Raw genomic sequence first — 7,848 nt, forward strand, 5'->3', positions numbered from 1 at the left:
CCACTATATGATCTTTGACAAGCCAATTAAAAACATTGAGTGGGGAAAAGATTCCCTATTTAACAAATGGTGCTGGGTGAACTGGCTGGCGACCTGCAGAAGACTGAAATTGGATCCACTCCTTTCACCACTAACTAAGATAGACTCTCACTGGATTAAAAATTTAAACTTAAGACATGAAACTATAAAAATACTAGGTGAAATTATAGAGAAAACTCTTGAAGAAATCGGCCTGGGAGAATATTTTATGAGGAGGACCCCTGGGCAATTGAAGCAACATCAAAAATATACTACTGGGACCTCATCAAATTAAAAAGCTTCTGGAAAACTTCTGCACTCATGGTGGGATTGCAAACTAATACATTCCTTTTGGAAAATCATCTTGAGAACATTTAGAGACCTAAAAATAGACCTGCCATTTGATCCTGCAATTCCTCTACTAGGTATATATCTGGAAGACCAAAAATCACACTACAATAAAGGTATTTGCACCAGAATATTCATTGCATCCCAATTCATAATTGCTAGGTCATGGAAGAAGCCCAAGTGCCCATTGACCCATGAATGGATTAGCAAATTATGGTATATGTACACCACAGAATACTATGGAGCCATAAAGAAAGATGGAGAGTTTACCTCCTTCATGTTTACATGGATAGAGCTGGAGAATATTCTTCTTAGCAAAGTATCTGAAGAACCAAAGAAAATGTATCCAATGTACTCAACCCGGTTATGAAACTAATTTATAGCTTTCATAGGAAAGCTGTAACCCAATTTTAGTCCAAGAATACAGGAAAAGGGGAGAGGGAGGGGAGGGGAGGGGAAAGATTGGGTGGAGGGAGGGCTATTGTTGAAATCATGTCTATGGTTTATCCTATGGGGGTACATATGAGTCTTTCTAAATGTAGAATATAAATTGATTAACACAATAACTAAGAAAATGACATGAAGGCTATGTTATCCAGTTGGATGGAAGTATTTCAAACTGTATATAGAAACAACACACTGTACCCCATGATAGTATTAATGTACACAACTATGATTTAATTTATAAAATAGGAAATTTGCAGTATCCAATAGGTTTTGATAGCTTGTGGCTTCATTGTCACTTTGTTTGAGGAATCTAAAGTTTTCCTTTTTTATTTCCTCTTTGATCCACTTTTTGTTCAGTATCAGTTTGTTTAGGTTTCATGGCTTTGTGTGGGGTTGAAGCTTTCTGTTGGAGTTGAATTCTACCCTTGTTCCACTGTGGTCCAAAAAGTTACAAGATATAATTTCTATTCCTTTCAATTTGTTGAGGATTGATTTGTGTCCTAGGATATGATCAGTTTTGGAGAATGATCTGTGAGCTGAAGAGACAAATGTATACTCAGTAATATTAGTGTAGTATGTTCTGTCTATGTCTATTAAGCTCAATTTCTCTCAGGTCATGTTTAAGTCCATTGATTTTTGTTTGTTTGTTTGTTTAATTTCTGTTTAGAGAATCTGTCTAGTTCTATCAGTGATGTGTTGAAGTTTCCAGCAATTATGGTATTGAAGAATATTTTATTGTTCAGACCGGTTAGGGTTTGTTTTATAAATCTGGGAGTATTTAAGTTAGGTGAATATATATTTATGATTGAAATGTCTCCTTTTTATATTGTTCCCTTGACCAATGTATAGTGTTCATCTCTGTCTTTCTTTACTTTTATTGGTTTAAATCCAATTGTATCTGCCAATAAGATAGCAGCCCCTGATTTCTTCTGATTTCCATTTGCCTAAAATATTGTTCTCCAGCCCTTAAACCTGAGTTTTACTTTGTCCTTCAAGACTAGGTGTGTTCTTGAAGACAAATGTAGTTGGCTTGTGTTTTTTTTTTTTGTTGTTTTTTTCATCCAGTGAGCCAGCCTGTGCCTCTTTAGTAGGGAATTCAAATCATTCACATTTATTGAGAGAATTGATAATTATGGTGGGTGTTCATATTCTGTTCATCTTGTTTTGTGGATGTCTGTCACCTAGTTTTATTACTTGGGCCATTGTCAAAGCTAGGCTTTGACTTCGATTTTTTGGATGTGTTTACTTTGCTGGTGATACACTGTGATGATTTGTAGGTAGCATGGGTCTTAGTACTTTCTGCAGAACTAGTCTTATATAGGCAAATTTCCTCAATGACAGCTCGTTAGTAAAAGATTTGATTTTTCCATCAAATATGAAATTCAATTTCACAGGATACAGAATCCTAAGCTGGAAGCTGTTTTGTTTTATTTTATGGAAAGTCAGAGCCCAATCTCTTCTGACTTGTAATGTTTCAGCTGAGTAAATCCTCTGTCACCCTGATATATTTGTCTCTGTAGATCAGTTGGTGCTTACTCCTGGCTGCTTCCATTTTGACTTTGGCCAGGTTCATTACAATGTGTCAAGGATATGCTGTGTTTCTATTGAAATGAACTGGGGTTCAATATCTATCTATAAGGGATATGTCAGAATCTTTTGTGATGCTTGGGAAATTTTCACTGATGATATCCTCCAGAGGGGCTTCCATTCCTTTGTATCATTTCTTCTTCCCATTCAGAGATATCTATAATTTGTATACTTGTATGCTTCATGAAATCCCATAATTCTCTAAGGGATTGCTCTGTTTTTACTCTCTTTTTTTCTGTTGCTTTAAATGACTACGTTAGCTCAAGAGCTGTGTCTTCAATTGGTGAGATTCTCTCTTCTCCATGATTTAATTTGCTGTTGAAATTTCTACTGCATTTTGAAAATCCCTGAATGACTCTTTCAATTCTTTAAGCTCTGATATATCCTTTCCAATTTCATCATGTCTTTCATTCATTTCAAAAATATGGAGTGCTTCATGAATTTGTGTGTTACCCTTATGCAGTAGCCATGCTAAACTTCTTTATGTTATTTGATTGCAGGATATGGGCTGCTGAAGCAAGCATTCTTCTATATTTTTAAAAATGAAATTAGGCAGAAATTTCATTTAATATTTTCCTAAATGGTTATCTAATTGTGCTAATAACATTTATTAAATTATTGATTTGCGATGCCATATAAGCATATCAATGGGTCTGTTTCATTAACCTGTCTTTCTATTCCTTCACCAATATTGCATTTCCCTGGAATTGTAGAATTATCTGGTTAGGTTCTAAGAAACATTCTGTTGTTTATTGTGATTGCAGTGAATTTATAGGTTTGGCAATAATTGACATATTGACAATATTTCATTTTGTTTTCTATGAAAAATGTATATTTATTTATTCATCCCTTCTTCTGTTTCTGTCAGTAAACTTTATAGTTTTCTCCATGAAAGTCTTACATTTTTGTTTAGGCTTATTTCTTTGGTATTCGCTATGGATATGATCATATGTATATGTACCCACACATACATACAGATGTATATGTATATATGTATATACATATGCTTGCATATATACATATGCTTTTATATATACATATATGCTTGTATATATACATATATACATATACATACATATGATTATATGTATATATTCACACACATATATATACATATTATATGTATATGTATACATATAATATGTATATATGTGATATCACATATATATGATTATATGTATATATTCACACACATATATAATATGTATATGTGTATATGTGTATTATATGTATTATATATATATAGTGGGGAGACAATCTTACTCTGTTTCCCAGGCTAGAGTGCAGAGCATCATCATAGCTTACTACAGCCTCAAACTCTTACACTCAAGTAATCCTCCTTCCCCAGCCTCTCAAGTAGCTGGGACTATAGCTGTGTGGGAACTTCCCAGCTAATTTTTGTATTTTCTGTAGAGGTGGAGTCTCTTTATATTTATGCAGCTGCTCTCAAACTCCTGGCCTCAAGTGATTCTCCCACTTCAGTCCCACAAAGTACTAGGATTGGTAGAGGTGAGCCATATGCCTAGTCCTATATTTTAATTGATTATTGTTGTATATAGAAAAATAATGTTTGCATGTTTATTTTATATCCTCCCTATTTTAAACTTTTACATTAGATTCAGTGATTTGAAGGTGATATTCTTGGATATTATAGATATATAGTCATATTATTCATCAATGGTAATAATTGAATCTTTACCTTTCAATCTCAGTGATTGTTATAATAGGGATAGTGATGATCATTTCTTGCTCCTGACTTTAATGGGATAGGGTCTAATTTCACAATTAAATACATCTACAGTGTGTTTGGAGAAGTTACTATTATCACTTTAAAATAATGTATTTATATCCTTGTCTTCTTAAAACTTTATGATTTATATTATTACTAATGACTGTTGAATTTTATTGGATTCTTTTTATATAATTACTATTATCACTTTAAAATAATGTATTTATTGGATTCTTTTTATATAATTACTATTATCACTTTAAAATAATATATTTATATCCTTGTCTTCTTAAAACTTTATGATTTATATTATTACTGACTGTTGAATTTTATTGGATTCTTTTTCTGAATTCAATGAAAAAATCATGTGGTTTTATTCCTTTACTTGGTTCATGTGTGAATTATATCAATACCCTTCCTATGGTGAAACATATTTTCATTTCTAAGATAAATCATGCTTACTTATGATAAACTGTTCTTTAATACAAGCTAATGAAGTCCCTGTTAAAGCACCATTGTCATAAGTTAAAGAGCTTGAAAAATAGTACTTCATTTTATATGGAATCAGGAAAAATGTGGAATAGCCAAGACATTACTCAGAAATAAAAATAAATCAGGAGGTATCATGTTGCCAGAATTCAGGTTATATCATAAATCTATAGTGATCAAAACAGCATGGTACTGGCACAAAAACAGAGAGGTAGATTTATGGAACATAATAGAGAACCAAGAGAGGAACCCAGCCACTTATCATTATTCAGTCTTTGATAAGCCTATACAAATAATCAACACATTGAATCCTATAATGGCATAAATGTATTTATGATCTATGTACGAATGACATAAAAAAAAAAACATTCAGTAGGGGAAAGACTCCTTATTTAACAAATGGTGCTGGGTGAGCTGCCTGACGACCTGTTTAAGACTGAAACTGGACCCCCACCTTTCACCATTAGCAAAAATTGATTCTCACTGGATAAAACATGTAAATGTAAGACATGAAAGTATAAAAGTACTGGAAGAGAGTGCAGGGAAAATGCTTAAGGAAATTGGCCTGGGAGAATATTTTATGAGGAGGACCCCCAGGCAATTGAAGCAACACTAAAAATATATTACTGGGGTCTGAGCAAACCAAAAAGCTTCTGCACAGCCAATAGCACAGTAAGTAAAGCAAACAGACAATCTTCAGAATGGGTGAAGATTTTTTGCAGGTTATGCTTCCCACAAAGGTCTGATAACTAGAATCCACAGAAAACTCAAACTAATAAATAAGAAAAGAACAAATAAACCCATTTCTATGTGGGCAGGAGACTTGAACAGAAACTTCACTGAAGAAGACAGGTTCATGGCCCACAAACACATGAAAAAATGCTCATCATCTTTAATCATCAGAGAAATGCAAATCAAAACCACTTTGAGGTATCATATAACCCCAGTAAGATTAGGCTACATCACAAAATCCCAAAACTAGAGATGTTGGTGTGGTTGCAGAGAGAAGGGGACACGTCTACAATGCTTGTGGGAATGGAAGCTAATATGGGCTTTTGGGAAAGAAGTTTGGAAAATCCTTAAGGAACTAAAAGTAGACCTACCGTTCAATCCTGTAATTCCTCTACTAGGTATATATGCAAATAATCAAAAATCATTTTACAAACAACATTTGCACCAGAATGTATATTGCAGACCAATTCATAATTTCCAAATCATGGAAATAGCCCAAGTGCCCATCAACTCAAGAATGGATTAACAAATTGTGGTATATGTACACCACCAAATACTACACAGCCATAAAAATGATGGAAATGTCACATCTTTTATGTTTACCTGGATGGAGCTGGAACGTATTTTTCTTAGTAAAGTGTCTCAAGAATGAAAAAAGTTATCCAATGTACTCAAACTACTGTGAAATCAGTATATAATCACCTACACATTTATATGAATGGTAAAACATAACTATAGTCCAGAAAGTAGGAGGGAAGGAGAGAAAGGAGAGGGGAAGGTGGAGGCCATAAGGAAGAAGGGTTTTTGGTGGGACTTCCCCTAATGTGCATAATGCAATAGTACATTTCAAAACTATTAAGAAAAGATTATAATTGTCTTACCAGCACAAATAAGTAAGTGAGGTGATGGATGTGTTAATCAATTCAATGTTAGCATTTCACATTGTATATCAAATCAGTACACTATACCCCATAAATGCATCAATGTACTGTGATGATTTAATAAAGAAAAAAAATAAATTCCTGTTCTTTATAAATTAAAAAAACAAACTAAATGCAGTGTACTAATATATCAATTATTATTTTTGCATCTTTGTTTTTGGATTATGTTGGCCTATGCCTTCTATTTTTATGATATCCTTGTTTGGTTTCATCAAGTTTATGCTTGGTTATAAAATGAGTTTGGTAGTTTCTCATCTTTTCCTATTCTCTGAATCTAAGAATTATGAGTTATTGAAGTTATGATTGAACTCACCTGGAAAAACTCACTCACTTGGTGCCCTTTTGTGAACAGTTGATCTGTGAGAAGCATTTCAATTTCTTCTCTAGTTTGTCTATTATTGAGTTTTCAATTTCTTCTTAGATCTATGTTAATAATTAATATTTTCCTAGAAAAGTTTGCCAATTATATCTAGGCCAAGGTTTCTGAATGTCAACATTACTGACAGTTTGAGCTGGATGATTGTTGGTTGTGGGCAGCTGTCCTGTGCGCTGTAGAAAGATCGCAACATCTCTGATTTTGACTAATTAGATGTCAGTATCACCCTCTCTCACATTTGTTACAACCAATATGTTTTTAGACATGGCAAAATATCCTTGGAGGGTCAAATTTATCAGTATGAAGTTGTATAAAATTTTGCATTTAACTCTTAAGTCTCTTATAAATTTTAATCACACCTGCTTTGTGTTCTTGATGTGTTAATATTTGTGCCTTCTTTTTTTGTAAGATGAACTTGCCAAGAAATTTCTGTTTCATTAGTAAATTTCCAGATCAGCTATAAGTTTTTCTGATCAACTATCTGTTTGTAGTTCATTCTGACCTAACTGGACAAATGTAAAAATTTAAAATATTTCATTATAAAAAAAGAATATAAAATGCAATAAACCCTACCTCCCAGCTTCAATAATTATCAACTCATATCCATGAGATAGCCATCTCATTTCATTTTCTTTTCTTTTATTTCTTTTGAGACATAATCTCACTTTGTCTCCCTCAGTAGAGAGCCATGGAGTTATACCTCACAGCAACCTCAAACTCTTGGGCTCAAAAAATCCTCTTGCATCAGCCTCCTGAGTAGCTGGGACTACAGCTGCCCACCACAATGACTGGTTATTATTATTATTATTATTATTATTATTTAAGAGCTGGGATTTAGCTCTTGCTCATTCTGGTCTTAAACTCCTGTGCTTAAGCAATCCATTCACCTGGGCTTCCCAGAGTGCTAGGATTACAGGTGTGAGCCACCATGTCCAGCCTCATTTCTTTCTATCTATATATTCTCACCTCCCTTTCCCCATATTATTCTGAAACAAATTCTAGATTTCATATTCTTCCATCCATAAATATTGGGCACCTATAACAGTTAAGAAAAGAGAGGGATGGAGCAAGATGGCCAACTAGAGGCAGCATTCATCAGAAGCTCCTGTGCAGAGAAAGTAGAGAAGCTGAAGGTGGGGAGTTGAGCACAAGAAGAATGTGAGGTGTGCACCATCCCTACT

At 33.7% G+C, this 7,848-nt stretch overlaps 1 non-coding gene across 1 annotated transcript; it reads right to left on the minus strand.

Moving 5' to 3' along the window:
- Window positions 1-2,818: 2,818 nt before the first annotated feature.
- Window positions 2,819-2,922, minus strand: LOC111722633. Its single transcript, XR_002771368.1, has one exon. It is a non-coding gene; the product is annotated as a U6 spliceosomal RNA (small nuclear RNA).
- Between the last annotated feature and the right edge of the window lie 4,926 nt (window positions 2,923-7,848).

This window comes from Otolemur garnettii, unplaced genomic scaffold (genome assembly GCF_000181295.1).
Source record: "Otolemur garnettii isolate 467f Iridium unplaced genomic scaffold, OtoGar3 scaffold00295, whole genome shotgun sequence".
Classification (NCBI taxonomy): domain Eukaryota; kingdom Metazoa; phylum Chordata; class Mammalia; order Primates; family Galagidae; genus Otolemur; species Otolemur garnettii.